Here is a 22,632-nt window from a genome sequence, read left to right on the forward strand (position 1 = left end):
TGTGCTGAGAGCTGCGTGAGCGCTGTGTTCTCGCCGCTCTTTGGCGTCCAAGTCAGAGAAAGCACGCAGGTAAATTCGCTCGCTGCTGCGGGCGCTATGTTAAAAGCGATCGTCTTGCGGGATGGACGGAGGGACTGTTTTTCAGTTGGGTAAGCATAGAAATGCTTACGCATTTAAAACCGTCATATTTCAGTATGCCTTTATCATCTGTGAATTCGCAAGCGCCGTTGAACACCTGCTGCTGCCTGGAGGACGTGCTCGGATAGCTCTCCGTCTGCAGCTATGCAATACTGAGTCCGCTTTATCACATCTTCTGTGGCTTTTTTGATGACCGACGCAGGAATTATACGGCCGACATCCGTTATCCTTGCTTTGAGCTCATCTGACGTCCGTCTCGATCGAGTAAACACGACCTTTCACATAACCCCAAAAAATGAAATCGAGTTGAGAGAGGTCAGGTGACCTAACCGGTCAATATACAGGCCCGTGCATTCCAATCTATTGCTCATGAAAAGTCGCACCCAACCAGTTTCGTGCTCGGCTGCTGCTGTGTGCTGGTGGCCCACCTTGCCGATACTAGAAAAGTGGAAGACGGGATAGTGGGACTTCGCTGACAAACTGATCAACCACTGCTTCAAGGACTTCGTTCATGTAACGCTGTCCAGTCGGTGTGTGATCGAAGAAGATGGAACCGATTACAGCACCGGCGTAAATACCGAACCATTCATTGAGCGACCCCTGGTACTGGTGCCGAGTGCGCTTTACCCCGTCTGGATTGGAGTCACTCCAATAATGTGTATTATGTAAATTTACCTCACTGTTTCTGCAAAAATTGGCTTCATCGGTGCACGTGATGTTGCTCAAAAAGTCTGGTGATTCAACGGCTTTTTGGAGGGCCCAATTCGAGAAATCTAGACGATCCTACAGGCTCCCATATTCCAAGCATTGGTGCAGGTTAAGGTGGTACGGGTAAAAGGCCGAGTCATTTAGGATCCTCCAAAGTAAACTTGGAAATTAGTACCTGAGCGGCCACGTCCCGAGGGTATGAGGCCATAACTGCTAAAACATCCGTGCGTAGGCTAGGCCTCACAGGTGGAGTCCTACGCCGCTGTTTCTAGCAGCTGCCGGTTTGTCTCAGGTTTTCATAATTTCTGATGATACTCGATGCGTTTGGTCTACCGCTACGCTTCCAAACTGATATATATTTGCGGCCTTCCTCTTCTTGGCATTTGCAGCTCCCAAGGCAAGGATCACGTTTACCTTCTGCTCACTAGAGAAAGAAATGGCGACTAGGGCGAAACAAAACGCACCTTTAAAACTTTGCACTGATGTTGTCAATTCACCTTTGTGGTGATAGGTTCTGTGGCAGAAAAAAAAACGGAAGGCACTTTGTCGAGACCAAAGATCGAAACGGCGGAAGCCTGACACCATTGCCAATGGTGATTTGTTGCGTCGGAAACACCACGGAGGCACACAACTCGTACACCGTTGTGTGAATGTTTGTTCGTTTAATAAATGCCGGCGACGTCGTTCGGGACGAAGTGTCTGTTAATGTAGTTTGTGGCCGCCTGGAACTGTTGCAGCACCGTTTGTGGATCAGGAGGAGACGCGTCTTCCATGGCGGCGTCGGGGTGTAGTTGGCCATCCTCGTCATCCACTTCGCTCGATTGACTTGTACTTGCTCGGCTTGCCGCGGCAAGATGGCGGTCACGGCGCTTCCGAGCTTCATTTGCCTTGGTACCCGGGGATGCAGCAAGTCGCTTTAAACGCATTGCCTCTTTTGAGGTGGCTCTTCGAGTCCCTGGACGCGTGCCGATGTGATGAGTCGTCACGCGCGACGCCGAACCACCGCGACACCCGCACTTGACGACGTGGACGTCATGCACGCGAGCCAATCAGGAAGCGCACACCTGCGCCTAACGACAGTGACGTCATGACGCAGAGGATACCAATCGCGAGGCCGGAAAGCTGTGACAGTTTTTGCTAACGGCAGATGACCTTGACAATAAGCCATTAAAGGCTTCCGCCTTAAAAGAGAAAGATACCATGCGTGCACTTTATCTACACTAAGACAACAGCTATTGCAGCTTGGGGTGCGATCGGCTTCGCATGGCGCGTCTGGTGGATTGGATTGGATCCAAACGGCGGCTTCGTCAGCTGAATAGCACGTTCTGATCCAATTCATAGTTTATTTCGAGAAAAATGGCGACTGCGTTGGGAACTTCGGTTGTTGCGATGGCGTTTCTCGAGGAGGAAGGAGAGCGGGTGGCGGCGTGAAACGCGTTTTAAGAAATGGCAGAAAGCGAATTCCGGCGTCGCTTTCGTTCCTCGAAACAAATAGGGCGTTGGTTGTACAGCGAAATCGGCCCCATCATCGGTGCCCGCCAGCCACTGGAATGTTCTTGCTGACTCTTGAAAAGTGCGTCACTGTTCCCGTCGTTTCTTTTTTCTTCTCGCTGAGCGCGACACCACCTAGGGACGACGCAGAGAGAGTAATAGTTATGAATTGCAGTACTCACTCGTAGTACTATTTGAAAACGTGTTTGGGTTCGAGAAGAAAAAAATAGATTTTTTAGATAAAGATTTCATTAATTGGAAGACGAGAAGCTTTAGTATTGCAATATACTCTCTGCAAGCAGACGACAAACGAGGGCAGTAAACTTCCGGGGAGTTCACCGACTGCCGACTGGCTGCTCTCTCCGCCCCGTTCTCAGAAATTTTGCATACTGCTACATTGTGACGCTGCAGCAACCGAACAGAACGCGTATCGAACAAAGAACTCCGATCGCGCCCTTGTTCGCAACTAACACCGAACACGACGTGTTACTTCAGCCGGCCGGGCGGGGCAGATAAGGAACTGGCTCGATTACTATGTTTTTCTTTATTTCTTTTATTTCGTTCTAACTAGGAGGGAGCCTGTTCGAGGGCGCTCCTTTATGATGCGGATGGATGCGCAGTCAGGTGCTATTTTTCATATTTCTCGTAGTTTATTTGTCAGTCGGAAAGAATACAACGCAATCAGCACGCCGCTGAAAATACCGCAGTTAGATGTCCCTTGGCTGTGCCTACAAATGCCTCATTGACACTTTGACTTTGATAATTAGCACAGCATGTCTCGAGTTAGACAAATAATTACAATTACCTAATTAAATCTCAGTATTGAAAAAAATTGCTTGCAGCTACTCCAGTGTACCGAAAACAAAGTGCATTAGGTTTTCTTCGAGTAACGAAATTGCTCGTTTTTCTTTTAAATCTCGGTGCATGATTGTTAATTGGGACACCCTGTATATATTTATGACCTCTGCATGCAAGTGACAATGTTTCCATCCCTAATAAGTGTTGTAAGTTATTACAATATTTTTTTTCTTCGTGAGTCGTTAGCATTGCTTACTGGAAAGAGAAGCAATACTGAGACAAATCCTTCACCTGCATTTCACACGCCTTTGATAAAAGACTCTGCCAAATGGGTCACTAAAGTCTCCAGGTTGTTGTTGTTATTTTCTCAGGGTCAAAAAGGCACACAAAGCAATTTGAAGCGAGGCGAAATACAGCAACATATTCATTCTCTAGGCATAGGCTATCCATAACTTTAGAGATATTTGTTCATTGACTACCTCCTCCTCTTTGAAAAATATAATATTTGTCCAGTGTATATATTTAAATATATTTTGTATGTGCATGGTATTTAAAGTGGAACTTTAAAACAATGTTTAAGTGAGAAAATACGGTTGAGGCAGCCGCCGCTGACGCATCTAATGCGCTTGTCATCCTATTGTCAGGGTTCGCAAAAATAAAGCGAAAATATGAATTAAAGGCTGAGCACGTCTGCGACAACAATGATGCAGTAAGCTATTAGCCACAATAAAATTTTAAGTGAAAATGGCGGGGCAAGTCAAAAGAGACCTCAAGTGAGGTGGGTGACGAAATTCTGGTAATCATAATTTAGGTGTGGGGGGGGGGGGGGGTGAGGGGTATGACTCGGCACCCTCGAAAGGGGGGGGGGGGCGCTATGCCCCCTCTGGAAAACTCCGGAGGGAGCTCGGGCCTCAGAGCGCTGCCCCCCCCCCCCCCGGTAAACGGCGCCTATGCAGACATATGCTAGAGGACGCTTTTAGCCATGTCATGCGTTTTTATGCTTTAGTGCTATTGCTCGTTAAAGCGTTATTATTCTTTTTTTCAATTCTAAATTATTTCTGTAAGCAGTCTTATGTTTTTCCTCAAAGTGAACTAAACTAGCCACATTCATACGGCTTCCAACTGCTCCATTAGGACCCTATTTAAACCAAGCTAACTGAGGCTGAAACGGTTCCGAAGAGACTTTTCACTTGGCAGTTTAGTTCCTTCCCAATCTAAGACATTAGTGAACCTAAAGCAGCGACGGAAGTTTTATGAGGCGCTGAAGCAGCTTTTTGTTTATATGCCGCCATTAGCTGGTGTTGTGAGGTCTGAAGAAGCCTCTGGCACTCTTTGTAACGTTGTCTAGAGGTGGACTTTACCACATTAAAAAAAAAAAAAGAACGTTCTAGGCAAAATCATTGATCTGCATATTCCCCATGGCCAATAAATAACGCAGTGTCGCGCGGTGAATCACCAAGTATATACTCATATAACATCTTAGTCACGTGAACGGGTAGTAACTATGAGGCCGTAAAGGCAGTAAAGCATTATTTCTCCCATATCGCCAAACACGAGATGAGTTCGACTGCTATATTCAATGGACATGTGGTGGATAAAGGTCAAGATTCTGCATTCACTGAGAGGCACCACTCAGTATTAAAGACCGAAATTTTTAACTCTATATTCCCCTTGGTTAAGTAGTATTTTCTTCGTTACATTAAAGTGTTAGCATTTGGCAAACATTACTTTTTCTAAGTGTTGCTTCTATGTGTTTGGGGCTTTACGAGGTCCAAGCAACAAGTGAGCAACAACAAAAATCAGAATATATAGACTATCACGGACAGAGGACGCCTTTGTTAACATACACTTTTCGGTGCTGTAAGATCATTCACGTTAACTAACATTAATTTGACTTAATATACTGCTAATACTTAGTCAATAAAAATCCCGGCCACGGCGGCCACATTTCGATGGGGGCGAAATGCGAAAGCACCCGTGTACTTAGATTTAGGTACACGTTAAAGAACCCCAGACAGGCCACCATTGGAATATGAACCTGGCAACGTTTAACGCTAGAACGTTATCTAGTGAGGCGAGTTTAGCAGTGCTATTAGAGCAATTAGAGGGCAGTAAATGGGATATAATAGGGCTCAGTGAAGTCAAGAGGCCAAAAGAAGCATATACAGTCCTAAACAACGGGCACGTCCTTTGCTACCGGGGCTTAGCGGAGGGGCGAGAACTAGGAGTCGGATTCCTGATTAATAAGAATATAGCTGGTAACATACAGGAACTCTATAGCATTAACGAGAGGGTGGCAGGCCTTGTTGTGAAACTTAATAAGAGGTACAAAATGAAGGTTGTACAGGTATACGCCCCTACATCCAGTCATGACGACCAGGAAGTCGAAAGCTTCTATGAAGACGTGGAATCGGCGATGGGTAAAGTCAAAACAAAATACACTATACTGATGGGCGACTTCAATCCCAAGGTAGGCAAGAAGCAGGCTGGAGATAAGGCAGTGGGGGAATATGGCATAGGCACTAGGAATACCGGGGGAGAGTTATTAGTAGAGTTTGCGGAACAGAATAATATGCGGATAATGAATACATTCTTCCGCAATCGGGATAGCCGAAAGTGGACGTGGAGGAACCTGAACGGTGAGACTAGAAATGAAATAGACTTCATACACTGCGCTAACCCTGGCATCATACAAAATGTAGTCGTGCTCGGCAAGGTGCGCTGCAGTGACCATAGGATGGTAAGAACTCGAATTAGCCTAGACTTGAGGAGGGAACGGAAGAAGCTGGTATATAAGACGTCGATCAATGAGTTAGCGGTAAGAGGGAAAATAGAGGAATTCCAAATCAAACTACAGAACAGGTATTCGGCTGTAACTCAGGAAGAGGACCTTAGTGTTGAAGCAATGAACGACAATCTTGTGGGCATCATTAAGGAGTGTGCAAGAGAAGTCGGTGGTAACTCCGTTAGACAGGATACCAGTAAGCTATCGCAGGAGGCGAAAGATCTGATCAAGAAACGTCAATGTATGAAAGCCTCTAACCCTACAGCTAGAATAGAACTGGCAGAACTTTCGAAGTTAATCAACAAGCGTAAGACAGCTAACATAAGGAGGTATAATATGGATAGAATTGAAAATGCTCTCAGGAACGGAGCAAGCCTAAAAGCAGTGAGGAAGAAACTAGGAATTGGCAAGAATCAGATGTATGCGTTAAGAGACAAATCCGGCGCTATCATTACTAATATGGATGAGATAGTTCAAGTGGCTGAGGAGTTCTGTAGAGATTTATACAGTACCAGTGGCACCCACGACGATAATGGAAGAGAGAATAGTCTAGAGGAATTCGAAATCCCACAGGTAACGCCGGAAGAAGTAAAGAAAGCCTTGGGAGCTATGCAAAGGGGGAAGGGAGCTGGGGAGGATCAGGTAGCAGCAGATTTGTTGAAGGATGGTGGGCAGATTGTTCTAGAGAAACTGACCACCCTGTATACGCAATGCCTCATGACTTCGAGCGTACCGGAATCTTGGAAAAACGATAACGTAATCCTAATCCATAAGAAAGGGGACGCCAAAGACTTGAAAAATTCTAGACCGATCAGCTTACTGTCCGTTGCCTACAAAGTATTTACAAAGGTAATTGCAAATAGAATCAGCAACACCTTAGACTTCCGTCAACCAAAGGACCAGGCAGGATTCCGCAAAGGCTACTCAACAACAGACCATATTCACACTATCGATCAGGTGGTAGAAAATTGTGCGGAATATAACCAACCTTTATATAGCGCTTTCATTAATTACGAGAAAGCGTGTGATTCAATCGAAACCTCAGCAGTCATGAAAGCACTGCGGAATCAGGGTGTAGACGAGCCGTATGTAAAAATACTTAAAAATATCTATAGCGGCTCCACAGCCACCGTAGTCGACCATAAAGAAAGCAGCAAAATCCCAATAAAGAAAGGTGACAGGCAGGGAGATACAATCTCTCCAATGCTATTCACAGCATGCTTACAGGAGGTATTCAGAGACCTGGATTGTGAAGAATTGGGGATAAGAGTTAATGGAGAATACCTTAGTAACTTAAGATTCGCTTTTGATATTGCCTTGCTTAGTAACTCAGCGGACCAACTGCAATGCATGCTCACTGACCTGGAGAGGCAAAGCCGAAGGGTGGGTCTAAATATTAATCTCCAGAAACCTAAAGTAATGTTTAACAGTCTCGGAAGAGAACAGCAGTTTACGATAGGTAGTGAGGCAGTGGAAGTGGTAAGGGAATACATCTACTTAGGACAGGTAGTGACTGCGGATCCGGATCATGAGACTGAAATAATCAGAAGAATAAGAATGGGCTGGGGTGCCTTTGGCAGGCATTCTCATATCATGAACAGCAGGTTGCCATTATCCCTCAAGAGAAAAGTTTATGACAGCTGTGTCTTACCAGTACTCACGTACGGGGCAGAAACCTGGAGGCTTACGAAAAGGGTCCTACTTAAATTGAGGACGACACAACGAACTATGGAAAGGAGAATGATAGGTGTAACGTTAAGGGATAAGAAACGAGCAGATTGGGTGAGGGAACAAACGCGAGTTAATGATATCCTAGTTGAAATCTTAGAAAAATATCTTAGAAAAAGAAATGGGCATGGGCAGGACACATAATGAGGAGGGAAGATAACCGATGGTCATTAAGAGTTACGGAATGGATTCCAAGGGAAGAGAAACGTAGCAGAGGGCGGCAGAATGTTAGGTGGGCGGATGAGATTAAGAAGTTTGCAGGAACAACATGGCCACAATTAGTACATGACCAGGGTAGTTGGAAGAAGTATGGGAGAGGCCTTTGCCCTGCAGTGGGCGTAACCAGGCTGCTGCTGCTGCTGCTGCTGATGATGATGATGATGATGATGTTGATGGTGATGGTGATGATGATGATGATAATGCTGATGATGATGATGATGATGATGATGATGATGATGATGATGATGATGATGATGATGATGATGATGATGATGATGATGATGATGATAAAGAACCCCAGGTGGTCGAAGTTTCCGGAGTCCCCCACTACGGCGTGCCTCATACCCAGAAAGTTGGTTTTGGCACGTAAAACCCCATATTTTATTTTTTTTACTTAGTCATTAAAATAGTGTTATAGTAATAAAACAATTCTGGTCTTTTTGTTTATTTTTTATTTTATTTTTGTATTTCAGAAATGCAATTTCACTATTGAAGTTACCTTCAATGGGAAGTTCAGTTACGAAGTAGGGAAAGGAAGAGGAGACTACCCGAAGAAAGATAACGTTGGTGTTGGATTGCTCGCAAACAAGCGTCTTGGTCTGATAAAGCGTAACGTCACAATGTTAGCTTACAACGTAAGTGGTGTCTTAGAACACACCGTGATATGCACTTAATGAAGAGGAATCCTTTATAATAAATGCCGCTGACGTGAAAGAAACAAAAACTTATTGGCAAGGGCGTTAATACGTTGTGAAGTTCCTCATTAAACTTTTTTTTTCAATTGGTTTCGAAGCTCCTCTATGATTTCAGTAGTACACTTAGAAAATTCTTTGCAATAATATATATATAGACGCGTTCACTTGCGTCTTAGTTTGACAGTTCGTCGCTGTTCGGTCTTCGTTCGAGCACAGTTGTAGAATACTCTCACGGAAACACAGCCAGAAATTACAACTTTTAAAGTAGAGTTTTGCCATTCTACCAGCACGGCGCCGTTCCGAAAGATTGTGGTGCCTAGATCAAATCACAATGGATGAACACGAACAGATGGCCTGAGTAGCGATCATAAACGCACAACCCTAACCATTGGTAGAGACACTGATGCAAGACAGGAAGCAACAGCACCAGATTACTTGAAACTAAATGAAAAGCAACCAGCCGAAAGAGCAAAAGGTGTAGAGAAGAAAATGTAGTACTTTGCTATAATAGCCAGTCTGTGATTACCAGGAACTCGCCGGCGCACTGCAGCAACACAATGCAAACAGGATCGTTGTAATGGAAACTGAAACCGCGCAAGTGGTAGAACAAAGAAATCAAGTAACCTTCATATTTATGGTCTACACAGCACGTATGCCGGCGTCTAGGGATTGTCGAGAAACCAAAAGATCGGATTACATGAAGAAAGGTACTTCTCAGATAGAACAGGTACCTGGAAAAGGAAATAGTGACGAGTGAAGTGCTGCAAGAAAAAAATTTAATGTACAAGCGAAAATTGGGTGCATGACATATGCAAAAAAGTCATGAGCCATTCTATTAAGGTGGACGACCTTGGAAGCTGTTTAGCACACAACACAGAGGTGACACAACATTTTGAACGAAGGTACGAACTCATTATTGTTTTGACGGGTGGTCATTGTGGCGAAAGGTAAGCACACACATTTATCGTCTTGATCGGTGGGTCATTATTTTTTGGTCATGATGCTGGTGACGATGGTGTTGTGGTCGCTATGATCATAGCCTCCCATATTTTTACATGGCCGCGCAATGGTGCCGCGGAGACCGTCCGTTGCCCTCTCCCTTCCTCCTCCATTTACGCCTCGGGTCTCCGCAAGAGGCGCCCGCGCCCCATACTTGCATTCCCTGGGACTCGCTGACCAGGCTCGCTTCTCATCCCTCATTGGAAGCCAGAGCGGGCTCGCTAATTGTAGACGAAATGCGCGTGAAACAGAGGCTACTCTACCATAAACAAAGGGACGCCTTCATCGGAGAAGTAGACTACAGTGGGAGCTTTCCTAAGGAAACAACAAATGACCCTTTGCTGGCCAACTTACTTCTTTGCTTCGTCCTCAACGGCCTTTCAGTTTCGTTCAAACTACCCGTGGCCTACTTCTTCACAAGAAATTGCGCTGGTCGCGAGCTGCGCACACTCATGCAACACGTCCTGAAGGAAGTTGAAGACAGGATTTTTCGTCGTGCGTATTCTCACCGACCACCACAAGATCAACGTCGTTCCAACTTCTTTGCAACGGAAGCCTCACGCATTCTATTGAGTACCCAGGAACACCGAATCGAAAACTTTTCCTAGCATAAGATCAGTGCCACTTGGTCAAAAGCTTGCGATCCCAGTTTTTGTCGCGTGACTTCGGAAAAGGCGGTGAAATAACGGCGAACCACTTGAAGAGCCTCTACAAAATGCAGAAGGCAGCCTTGTAGAGCCAATTTAATTTCTAACAAGAAAACATGTGTTCCTGACAAATATTGAAAAAATGAACGTGACAAGAGCAACACAAGAGGGGGGGGGGGGCGTTGTCTCCTGCCGTGACAGCTGCACTGAAGCTCCTGCAAGAGCAAGCGGGCCACACATGTGACGAAAGTTTCGCGGGTGTCGGACCGACGGTTCAATTCATGGACACCGTGCACCGCTGGTTCATGCTCATGGGCGTGAGCAATTGCACCCAGCACATACACCAGATCAATGCCGACTGCAAGCAGTTCGAATCTACAAGCGATGAACGGCTAAACTGGCTTGAAACGAGCTTCCTCGACTACTTAGCTGATCTCAAAAGCCAATGCATGGCGAAGAACTTCTTAACCAAGGAAACTTACGAAGGCCTGGTGTTGACAACTCCTTTAGATGTTGACTGCATTCGATATCTTCTTGAAGAGATGTGCTTTCACTTTGTTTTAATGAGGAAAATGTAGTCTGACCCAATCGAGTCGTTTTTTGGCTGGCTGAGGAAGTCAGCAGGCTCAAATGATCAAACGGATGTCCGAGCTGTTCTCTCAGTTATTGAGAAGACTCCGAAGACTGGCATCGCGACGGCGTCAAGTACCAGCAACGTAATAGCAGTAGAAGGCAACGATTGTTTGTCAACGCTGCCGCAGCATAAAACACAAGAGAACGAACCTGCAAAGAATTCTCTGATGATGCATGTAAAGAGTTCACAGAGCGACTCAAGCGAGAACAGCCTTTGCTTCCTACTCCAGATGTTGCAGCATCGGCTATGGTAGGTGGCTGCTTTGCAAGAGCTGTACAAGAAAAGATCGATTGTGTGGAGTGCGTCAGCCTGTTAACAAAGCCAAACGCCTCGGAGCCCTCGCACTCGCTGATAAAGCACCAAGACCGCAGTGGACTCATCTACCCACCTGGACAACATTTAGCGGTTCTCTACGCATTAAAAAAAATTTATCAGCGTTCTTCTCGCAAGAATAAGGCACATGAATCACCCTTTGAAGGAGGTTGTGAGTGGAGGCTGAAATACACCGGCAGCGCAAAACCTTGATGTGCTTGACGCCAGGATACCAAGAGAACCTGCTGAAACTATTGCTAACAAAGTTTTTTTGCCCAATATTCACAAATTTTGCAATGAAGGCGGCAGACAAATACGACTTGGCTGAAGTGTTTGAAATAAAACCGCTGTGTGCCTTGCTACCTATCGTAAATTGCTGTTCTCTTCCGAGACTGTTAAACATTACTTTAGTTTTCTGCAGATTAATTTTCAGACCCACCCTTCTGCTTTGCCTCTCCAGATCAGTGAGCATGCATTGCAATTGGTCTCCTGAGTTACTAAGCAAGGCAATATCCGCGAATAGCAAGTTGCTAAGGTATTCTCCATCAACTTTTATCCCCAATTCTCACTCCAGGTCTCTGAATACCTCCTGTAAACACGCTGTGAATAGCATTGGCGAGATCGTATCTCCCTGTCTGACGCCTTTCTTTATTGGGATCTTGTTGCTTTCTTTATGGAGGACTACGGTGGCTGTGGAGCCGCTATAGATATCTTCTAGTATTTTTACATATGGCTCATCTACATCCTGATTCCGTAATGCCTCCATGACTGCTGAGGTTTCGACTAGATCAAACGCTTTCTCGTAATCAATGAAAGCTATCCATAAGGGTTGGTTATATTCCGCACATTTCTCTATCACCTGATTGGTAGTGTGAATATGGTCTATTGTTGAGTATCCTTGACGGAATCTTGCCTGGTCCTTTGCTTGACAGAAGTCTAAGGTGTTCCTGATTCTATTTGCTATTACATTAGTAAATAGTTTGTAGGCAACGGACAGTAAGCTGATCGGTCTATAATTTTTCAAGTCTTTGGCGTCCCCTTTCTTATGGATTAGGATTATGTTAGCATTCTTCCAAGAATCCGGTACGCTCGAGGTCATGAGGCATTGCGTATACAGGGTGGCGAGTTTCTCTAGAACAATCTGCCCACCATCCTTCAACAAATCTGCTGTTACCTGATCCTCCCCAGCTGCCTTCCCCCTTTGCATATCTCCCAAGGCTTTCGTTACTTCTTCCTGCGTTACCTGTGGGATATCGAATTCATCTAGACTATTTTCTCTTCCATTATCGTCGTGGGTGCCACTGGTACTGTATAAATCTCTATAGAACTCCTCAGCCACTTGAACTATCTCATCCATATTAGTAATGATATTGCCGGCTTTGTCTCTTAACGCATACATCTGATTCTTGCCTATTCCTAGTTTCTTCTTCCCTGCTTTTAGGCTTCCTCCGTTCCTGAGAGCATGTTCAATTCTATGCATATTATAGATCCTTATGTCAGCTGTCTTACGCTTGTTGATTAACTTAGAAAGTTCCCCGCAGGGGCGTCTGCGTCAGCTGGCGTTTGGTGTGTTGCGACACCACGCACCAGAGCACATGGGGGTTGGAGCCTCCCACGTTTAACCGTGCGCGGCTTAGCCGTCTCCGGGGAAAAAGGGATCCTGGGGGTTGAGCCGATGCCGGGTGTTTGGACCTTTAGGGCCCCTCGGCGGAGGCAACACACCTCTTTGGCTTCGGCTTCACGTAGACGGCACCCCAGGACTGAACCTCCCGGGGGAAATTGGTAGTTGCCTTTTCCTGTCTCTCTCTCCCTCTAACTTTCGCCTTTCCCTGTCTTTCCTGTCTCCTACTCATTTCCTATTTCTTCCGATCTTCCAGGCAGCAAGGGTTAACCTTGTGTGAGTAGCCAACCTAGGTTATGTCATATTTGGTTATAGTGGCTGTGTACAGCTGGCGTTGACAGGCCTTGTTTAAACACAAATCCTGTCAAGTCCCCTTGTTGGGCTCCATGGTGGGCGGCTGGCACCGCTGCGAAACATATGTTACGCATAGCTAGCTCTTTCCCCCTCCCCCTCCCTGATCGCCCTCAGAAAAGAGGGCGCACCGAAGATGTCAAATTTTTTGGCAACAGAGTACAAAGCTTTCCCCAATTCCACGTCATCCATTCCGACAAACCTGAAAAGACGATGAGAATGATTTCACCTTTCCTAGTGCCAAAATGTCTTACCGAAGCACTTGGCGCAGGTTACAAGGCATCAAAGATGGCTAGTTGAGATCTCCTTCATGAACTCTACGATGCGAAGCAACATGGAAGTCTTCCTAACCTAGTTAAATTTGGAGAAATTCCCGTCACTATATCCCCGCACCGAACTATGAACACCTGCCGTGGTGTTGGCTCTGATGATGATCTAATGGAGCTGACAGAAGCCGAACTGATGGAAGGCAGGACCGAACAGAATGTTATCAATGTCAAGCGAATTATGTTATGGCGTGACGGTAAGGAAACCAAGACAAAGCATCTTATACTCACTTTTGGCTCAAGCATCCTGCCTGAGACAATCGAGGCAGGCTATGTAAAGCTACGTGTCAGACCCTATGTCCCAAATCCTCTTCGATGCTTTAAATTCCAGCGTTTCGGACACAGTTCCCAGAACTGCCGAGGCCGGCAGACATGTGATAAATGTAGTGGCGGAGATCATACGTCTGAAAATTGCGAAAGCGCTCCACACTGTGCCAACTGTGATGGCGAGCACGACGCATACTCACGCTCATGCCCGTCATGGAAAAAATGAAAAGAAATCGTGACGATAAAAGTTAAAGAGAATATTTCATTTAAAGAAGTGCGCAGGCGGGTTTCCTACCTGCCCAAGAGCAGCTTTGCCGATGTGACGCGTCAGGGGGCAGCGCCACAACGGCCTCCGGCGACTGTCCGACCCACACCCAGTGAGGCGGCAGTGGCGCCTCCCCCCCCCCCCCGGCGGCTGCAGCTAGCGCTGCTACGCCAACCCAGCAGAAGGGGCCATCTACATTCGAGCAGGTGGCCTCAAAGGTCTCGTCTACAGTGATGAGGCGTGCTTCTCGAACGCAGCGCTCGCAAGAGCGCCTGTCCAGCCCCTCTTCCGAGGCGATGGACACAACCAGCCAGACAGCGCCGCTAGCACCTAAGGAGCGGCGATATTCTCGAAATGGCTCCCAAAAAGAAAAGCACCGCATCTTCGCGCCCTCAAAGGGATCTGTGAAGTAACTCGTCTTTTTTTAAACACACAGCACATAAACCACATTCAGCATGGATACGCAAATAATACACTGGAATGTCAGAGGGCTGCTGCACAATCTTGATGATATCAAGGAACTCCTATACAGGTATACTCCAAAAGTGCTGTGTGTTCAGGAAACACACCTCAAACATACGCAAACAAATTTCCTTCGACTATATGCTATATTTCGTAAAGACCACGATGACACTCTCGTCTCATCCGGCGGTGTTGCAATCATTGTAGACAGAGCAGTTGCTTGCCGGGAAGTAGAACTTCGTACGCCCCTAGAGGCAGTTGCTATCCGAGGGGTGTTGTTTGATAAGCTGGTCACTATCAGCTCTGTATACATCCGTCCAAATTATCAACTTAATAAAAGCGAATTTTAAAACTACATAGATGAACTTCCCGCGCCGTACATAGCTGTCGGAGATTTAAACGCACACAACACTTTGTGGGGAGACTCTCGTTGCGATGCGAGAGGTCGCCTAATTGAAAACTTTGTTTTTTCCTCAGGAGCATGTATACTTATAATAAGGAGCCGACATACCACAGCGTGGCACATAATACATACTCCTCGATAGATTTAAGCATAGTGTCGAGTACACTAATGCCGTACCTTGAGTGGCCCATTTTGAAGAACCCCTTTGGAAGCGACCACTTCCCAGTTATATTAAACTTGACCAAACAAGATGAATCCTTGCCACATGCTCCCCGGTGGAAGATCGAGTCGGCTAACTGGGAACTTTTCCACGAACTAACATATACAATTCAGGACGAAATCGATTCTTTCAATATAGATGATGCTGTAGCGTATATTACATGCCTTGTAATTGATGCTGCGAAGAAATGCATTCGTGAAACTAATGGAATGTCGAATAAGCGTCGTATCCCATGGTGGAACGAAGAATGTAAAAAAGCACGGAAAAACCAAAACAAAGCTTGGGGACGACTTCGCGACTTTCCAACCGCCGAAAACTTGATTAAACTTAAACAAATAAAGGCTCAGGGTAGAAGAACACGTCGACGTACTATAAGGGAGAGCTGGGAGAAATCCGTCTCTGGCATAAATTCCTACACGGACGAGACGAAAGTCTGGACTAGAGTAGTAGTAGTAGTAGTAGTAAACGACTTTATTGGGGTCCTGAGGAGCTAAGCGGGGGCCTGCAGGTCCCTACCCAGCCGCTGGCTAGTCCCATGTCGGAACAGAGAGGCCATGCCTCTCTGCTCGTTCACGGGCCCTCTGGACAGCCAGGAGCTGGACGTCCTGTCTCAGGTCTGTGATGGCCTTCGCCCAGTCTTCTTCTTTGTTAAAATCCTGTAACACAGGGCACTGTCAGAACATGTGATTTAATGAGCTAAATTCAGTGCCAAAATCTGGGCAGAGTGGGTCAATCTCCGGGTGGAGCATGTTCAGAAATCCCCTGGAGGGGTAGGACCCTGTCTGGAGCATGCGGAGCGTGGTAGCTTGTGGCCTGTTGAGCTTATGATGGGGGAAAAGAAAACTCTGCCTATTCCCTCTGTAATGAGAGGTGATTTCATGAAAAGTAACTAGCGGATCACTGTCGACGAGCTCTCCCGAACACACCCGAGACACCATTCTGTCGCGGCATACGAAACCTCGCGCACGATCGTGGGTTGTCTCATTGGGGTTCAGGTGACCTGGTAATACGTCTGGTCCCATGTGAGCTGGGAACCAGACTACGTGGTGAACAATGTCAGAGGGGTGTTTGCCGTTTAGAATCCTGGCTGCTTCTTTGGCTATCAATCTCGACGCGAACGCGCTAACGGCTGCTCGGGAGCCCGTGTACACCGTAGTGCGTTTTGAGTCCAGTAATGCGAGAGCTATAGCAGCCTGTTCCGCCACATCGACCGAGGAGGTCTTCAGCGAGGCTGCCGAGAGGAGTTCTCCCCTGTCATTGACTATGGCTACAGAGAACTTGTTGGCACTGGCGTGTCGCGCCACCTCAACAAAGTCTCTGTTCCGGATATGTTCTTTAAGAAAGTTCTAGCCCTCGCCAACCTTCGACCTTTATTGTGTTGGGCGTGGACATTTCTTGGAAAAGGGTCTACAATAAAGGAGTTCCTTGTTTGAGTATCGAGTTGCATGGTATTTCCCTGATTGAAGCTAGGACGGAGGCCTGCCGCATCCAGAAGTCTTTTGCCTGCTTTGTAGTTTGACAATCTAATAATTTGTGCTGATCTTTGTGCTTCTATTAATTCCGAAGTTGTGTTGTGTACTCCCAATGTCATGAGTTTCTCTGTGCTAGCCGTGATTGGCACACCGATCACCCTTTTGGTACTCTTGCGCATAAGCGTGTCTAATTTATCCATTTCCGTTTTCGTCCAATTGAGGGCCGCGACTATGCAAATGACATGGCTGATGAGGAAAGCATGGTGAGCCCTAAGGAGTATATCCTCGCCTATGCCACCTTTCTTGTTGGACACTCTCATAATTAATCTGATAATGTTCTCAGTTTTCGTGGTGAGTTGGGCTATAGTTTTAGCGTTGCAGCCCTTTGAGTTTATTGAAAGCCCTAGTATTTTGATAGAGTCTACTCTCGGAATGGTGTGCCCATCTCTGGTACGAACGCTAATGGGCACCTGATCGAGTGGGGTGAGTCCCCTGGCACCTCGTCTAGCCTGTCTGTACAGCAGGAATTCCGACTTACCAGGCGAGAGTGCAAGTCCCGTACCTTCCAAGAAAGACTCTGTAACATCTAGAGCCTCCTGCAGAGCTTGTTCGACCGTAGCCTCCGATCCTCCAGGACACCATATTGTAGTATCGTCAGCATATAATGCATGACCTACGTAAGGAATTGCTGCAAGGCTTTCCGACAACTTGCGCATTTCTATATTAAACAGCAGGGGTGAGATAACTGCCCCTTGAGGAGTACCCCTATTTCCGAGTGTGAAATATTCCGAGACTGATTGCCTCAACTTTATGGCCGCCGTCCTGCTCACGAGGAAGGATGCAACGAAGGAGAAGAATTTAACTCCTAAGTTCAAGGCCGATATCTCCTGTAGGATATAGACATGTGCAATTGTATCGAATGCCTTGGATAGATACAGTGCGAGGATCCCTTTTACATCTTTGCTTTGAGAGTCGAATATCTGTGTTTTGAGCAGGAGCATGACATGCTGCGTTGAAAGCAAGGACCTGAAACCAACCATATTATACGGGAATAGTTCGTTACGCTCGATATTTCTCGATATTCTGTTATGCACTGCATGTTCTGCTACTTTGCTAATGCAAGAAGTAAGGGAGATAGGGCGGAGGTTCTCCAAGCTGGGTGATTTACCTGGCTTGGGGATTGGGACCACTGTGGCCTTCTTCCAAACCTCCGGTACAACGCCCTCCTCCCATACCTCATTTATCTGCTTCACTAAAGCTTGAATTGCGTTGTCGTCCAATTTTCTTAAGAGCCGGTTTGTAACTCCGTCGGGGCCTGGGGCAGACCTTCCGTTTAAATTGTGCAGCACTTCCCTGATCTCAGCTTCCGAGAAGGGGACGTCCAGATCTGGGGCAGGCGCACCCTCATACTGAGCGAGGGGAGAACCTGGGCTTTGGCCAATTGGAGGGTATTTGTTCGCTAGTTTCCGAAATATGGAGGCCTCTGAGTTGCCTTACATTTTTTCCTTGTTAATAAATCGGTCTATGACTAGCCTCTGTTTACATTTAGATTGTCCATCGTCTAAGAGATATTTGAAGAGGGTCCATTTGCCTCGTTTGCGCATTTTTCCATCTGCTGCCGAGCAGGCGTCTCTCCATTGCTGTTTATTAAGTTCGGAGCAATGTTCCTCAATGAGTTTATTGAGCTCCGCGATCTTTTTTCCGTAGCCTGCGATTGAGCCTTTGTGTCTTCCATCTCTCGAAAAGAGAGCGTTTGGCTTCTAGGAGGTGCACTAACCTTGCGTCCATCCCTGGGGCATCAAAATCTGTAACTATTTCCTTGGTGGCCTTCTCGACATCCATCTTAATCTTTACAAGCAGTTCACTGAACGTGTCGTATACTGCCTCATCTTCACCTCTTATTTTCCTAAAGAGGTCCCAGTCTGTGTATTTATAGGTTTTGGGAGGAGCTGCTATTATTTCCGTCCTGAGTTCTATTATGTAGTGGTCGCTACCCAAGTTCTCCTGTAAGTTGGACGACGTGGCCACCGAATTTCTAGTGAAGCTGAGATCAGGCGTCGTGTCTCTGGCGACCGAGTTGCCCAGCCTCGTGGGGAAACGTGGGTCTGGCACCAGCGTTAGGTTTAAGTCTGTACTCGCTGCAACTAGGTTGGCCCATTTCTTTGTTCGTGTTACATAACCCCAAGCCGGGTGGGGAGCGTTGAAATCTCCTGCGACTATTAAGGGCTGCGATTTCGCAGCGATTGCGACCCTATTTCGTAGTGAGCGGAGATTATGTTTATAAGCGGAAGGAGAGCTGTACAAGTTGAGAATGAAAATGTTACGGTCGGATTTTTCCGTGGGGGATGATTTTAATTAACTGTGCCTCGAGACCGGATTTCTTATCCGAGTTACAAATTTTGACTTCGTGCTCCTGAAAAGAGGTGTCTTTCCTGACGAATGTGGCGATACCTCTGCCATTTTCTCCTTTTTGGCTAACCGAACGGAAGCCCGATAAATTTACCTTCTCGCTAAGTGTTTCTTGCAAGAGCAGGACGTGCGGCATTATCGCTTGTGCTTTGATGAGCTGCAATAGAGCAGCCTTGCGCCTTAAGAAGCTGGCGCAATTCCACTGCCAGATAATTAGGTTTCCGGTTTGTCCTGCCATTTCGATTTCTATTGAACTAGCAGAGCCTGCAGGGAACTCGTGTTATCGGGATCCTGCTGTAATTAATAAATTAATACGCCGGCAGATGCATCCTCTACCCTTGGTAAGCACCCACGTTGATAGCCTGGACGCTCAGGCGGATTGTCTGACTTTGAATATGTTTCAAGTGCATCACACTATACAGAATCTTTCCTGAGGTTAAAAGAACGTGCAGAGAGACAGCCTCTTAATCACAAGGACTCCTTGATTGAAGCTTACAATCATCCATTTAATTTAGCTGAACTAAAGGCGTCTCCCGCTTGTTGCAAAAGCTCGGCGCCAGGCAGCGACCGCATTATGTATAAAATGATTAGATACTTACACCCTGAAGCACTGAAAACGCTCCTATCTATTTTCAATACCATGTGGGCGCCTGGGTATATTCCTTCCTCGTGGAAAGAAGCCATAGTCATCCCGATACTTAAACAAGGCAAAAACCCGTCCTTAGCAAGCATCATCACCATCATCATCATCATCATCATCATCATCATCATCATCAGCCTGGTTATGCCCACTGCAGGGCAAAGGCCTCTCCCATACTTCTCCAAATACCCGGGTCATATACTCATTGTGGCCATGTTGTCCCTGCAAACTTCTTAATCTCGTCCACCCACCTAACTTTCTGCTGCCCTCTGCTACGCTTCCCTTCCCTTGGAATCCATTCCGTAACTCTTAATGACCATCGGTTATCTTCCCTCCTCATTTCGTGTCCTGCCCATGCCCCCCCCCATTTCTTTTTCTTGATTTCAACTAAGATATCATTAACTCGCGTTTGTTCCCTCACCCAATCTGCTCTTTTCTTATCCCTTAAAGTTACAACTATCATTCTTCTTTCCATAGCTCGTTGCGTCGTCCTCAATTTAAGTAGAACCCTTTAAGTAAGCCTCCAGGTTTCTGCCCCGTACGAGAGTACTGGTAAGACACAGCTGTTATAAACTTTTCACTTGAGGGATAATGGCAACCTGCTGCTCATGATCTGAGAATGCCAGCCAAACACACCCCAGCCCATTCTTATTCTTCTGATTATTTGTCTCATGATCCGGTTCCGCAGTCACTACCTGTCCTAAGTAGATGTATTCCCTTACCACTTCCAGTGCCTCACTACCTATTGTAAACTGCTGTTCTCTTCCGAGACTGTTAAACATTACTTTAGTTTTCTGCAGATTAATTTTTAGACCCACTCTTCGGCTTTGCCTCTCCAGGTCAGTGAGCATGCATTGCAGTTGGTCCCCTGAGTTACTAAGCAAGGCAATATCATCAGCGAATCGCAAGTTACTAAGTTAGCAAGCCGCTACAGGCCAATAGCGCTAACAAGCTGTCTGTGCAAGCTGTATGGAAAAAATGATTAACCGGCGCTTAATCTCTTTCCTAGAAGATAGCAAAACACTAGACCCCTTTCAGTGTGGGTTCCGAGAAGATAGATCGACAATAGACCACCTCGTCCGCATCAAGGCGAACATCAGAGATGCGTTTATACATAAGCAGTTTTTACTCTCGGTATTCTTAGATTTAGAGAAAGCATAGGATACGACATGGCGCTTCGGGATTTTGCGAGATCTTTCCGCGATGGGGGTCCGAGGAAATATGTTAAACACAGTGAAAAGCTACTTATCCAACCGCACGTTTCGTGTGAGAGTGGGCAACGCTTTATCTAGAACATTCACTCAGGAGACTGGGGTGCCGCAAGGGGGTGTGCTTAGTTGCACACTGTTTATTGTAAAGATGAACTCCCTGTATACAGTCATACCACGCACAATGTTTTATTCTGTATATGTCGATGACATACAGATAGGTTTTAAATAATGTAACATCGTGATCTGCGAGCGACAGATGCATCTCAGTTTAAACAAATTATCTAAAGGAGCGGATGCAAATGGCTTTAAAATAAATTGCCGCAGAAGTACGTGTATACTCTTTTCAAGCAGAAGAGGCATAATACTAGTGCTGAAACTCACCATCAATCGAGAGCAACTATCTGTGAGCAATGAACACAAATTCCTGGGAATAATTCTAGATTCCAAGCTTACTTTCATCCCCCATATCAAATATTTGAAGGCAAAATTGTTATATCGTGCATATTATTCAGTACGACAGAAATGAAGACCCCTCTGCGTTTATTCCATCTTCTTCCTCTCCCTCGGGCGGCCCCAAGCGCGCGCCTGCTCATGGCGCTGCGGTAGGCAGCGACGCCTTATATAACATATCCCCTCGTGAAAGAAAAAAAAAATTGTCCGTTACTTCCTGATGTAATCATGCAGCTTCTTTGGTGTCTTCTTGTTGCGGGCGCTTCTCCTCACGCGCTCTTCGCAACTTGGCAAATTACCTGAAGCTTTTTGCGTGCGCCCTGCAGCAGGTGGTGCAGGAATCAGGGGTGCCTTATCTGCGCTTGATGTGCCAGGCTGTGATGAATTGCTTACAGCCGCACTAGTTGAGTGATCGGATGCCGGTGACCAGGTCATGACAGCAGTGGTACCTAATTTCATTCTGCTGATAGCTTCAGGGTGAACGGCCGCTAATTTGGAAGCATTGCACACCCGCCCATCCTCCAATAGGTAAGAGGCGGGTCCGCGCTTTCCAATAATTTTCTTGGGCGCAGAAAACTGTGAAGATAACTTCCCATGAACTGCAGGTAATTTAACCCGCACGTAGTCACCCACGGCGAAGTTGGGTTCCTTGGCACCGCGTTTTTGATCGGTGTAGCGCTTCGACGTCAGTTGCTTGTTCTTGATGCGCTCTCTCAACTGCTGTAGTGCTTTTGAAGGGTCATCGGTGAAACATCTGTCAGGAAATCCCACAATGTCAAGTCTGGTGCGAGGTTGGCGTCCATGAAGAATAGCGGGTGCAACACCAGTAGTCGCATGAGGCGTACAGCGATATGTTTGTAGGTAATTGAACATCGCTGTTCTTATCTCACGACGTTCTAACAGGGCTAATTGAATATAGGACTTTAATACCGTGTTAAATCTTTCCACTAAGCCGTTAGCTTGCGGGTAATACACAGAAGAGTAGTAATGGGCGATTCCGCGCTCTGTCAGAAAATCTTCAAAACTCGCTGAAGAAAATTGCGGTCCATGGTCGGATACGACACCACGTGGATATCCTTCTCTTGCGAAAAGTTCAAGTAGGAATTTGGTCACTGTAGACGTGGTCGCATCGCGTACGAAAGTCACCTCTGGCCACTTGCTGTGATAATCAATAAGCGTAATGGCAAATCGACAGTCAGCTGGAGCTTGCGTGAAAGGTCCCACAATGTCGATAGCAACTTTGTCCCAGGCTTTCTCTGGAAAAGTCACGGGTTGCATTGGTGCTGCAGATGTACGCGCTGATTTGTCACATGACTGGCAGGCTACACATGTGCGTACAAGTTCTTCAATGTGATTATCCATGCACGGCCACCAATATGAC

At 46.4% G+C, this 22,632-nt stretch overlaps 1 long non-coding RNA gene and 1 pseudogene across 4 annotated transcripts in view; both read left to right on the forward strand.

The window, feature by feature from the left end:
- Positions 1-8,648, forward strand: part of LOC142559552 (uncharacterized) — a 96,578-nt gene extending 87,930 nt beyond the window's left edge. For all 4 annotated transcript variants that reach the window (XR_012823155.1, XR_012823157.1, XR_012823154.1 and 1 more), the window contains exon 6: positions 8,341-8,648. This is a non-coding gene — a long non-coding RNA (uncharacterized LOC142559552). The remainder of the gene's footprint in view (positions 1-8,340) is intronic.
- A 611-nt stretch (positions 8,649-9,259) lies between these two features.
- Positions 9,260-14,397, forward strand: LOC142559254 (uncharacterized; annotated as a pseudogene).
- Positions 14,398-22,632: the final 8,235 nt, after the last annotated feature.

Source organism: Dermacentor variabilis, chromosome 10 (assembly GCF_050947875.1).
Source record: "Dermacentor variabilis isolate Ectoservices chromosome 10, ASM5094787v1, whole genome shotgun sequence".
NCBI lineage: Eukaryota > Metazoa > Arthropoda > Arachnida > Ixodida > Ixodidae > Dermacentor > Dermacentor variabilis.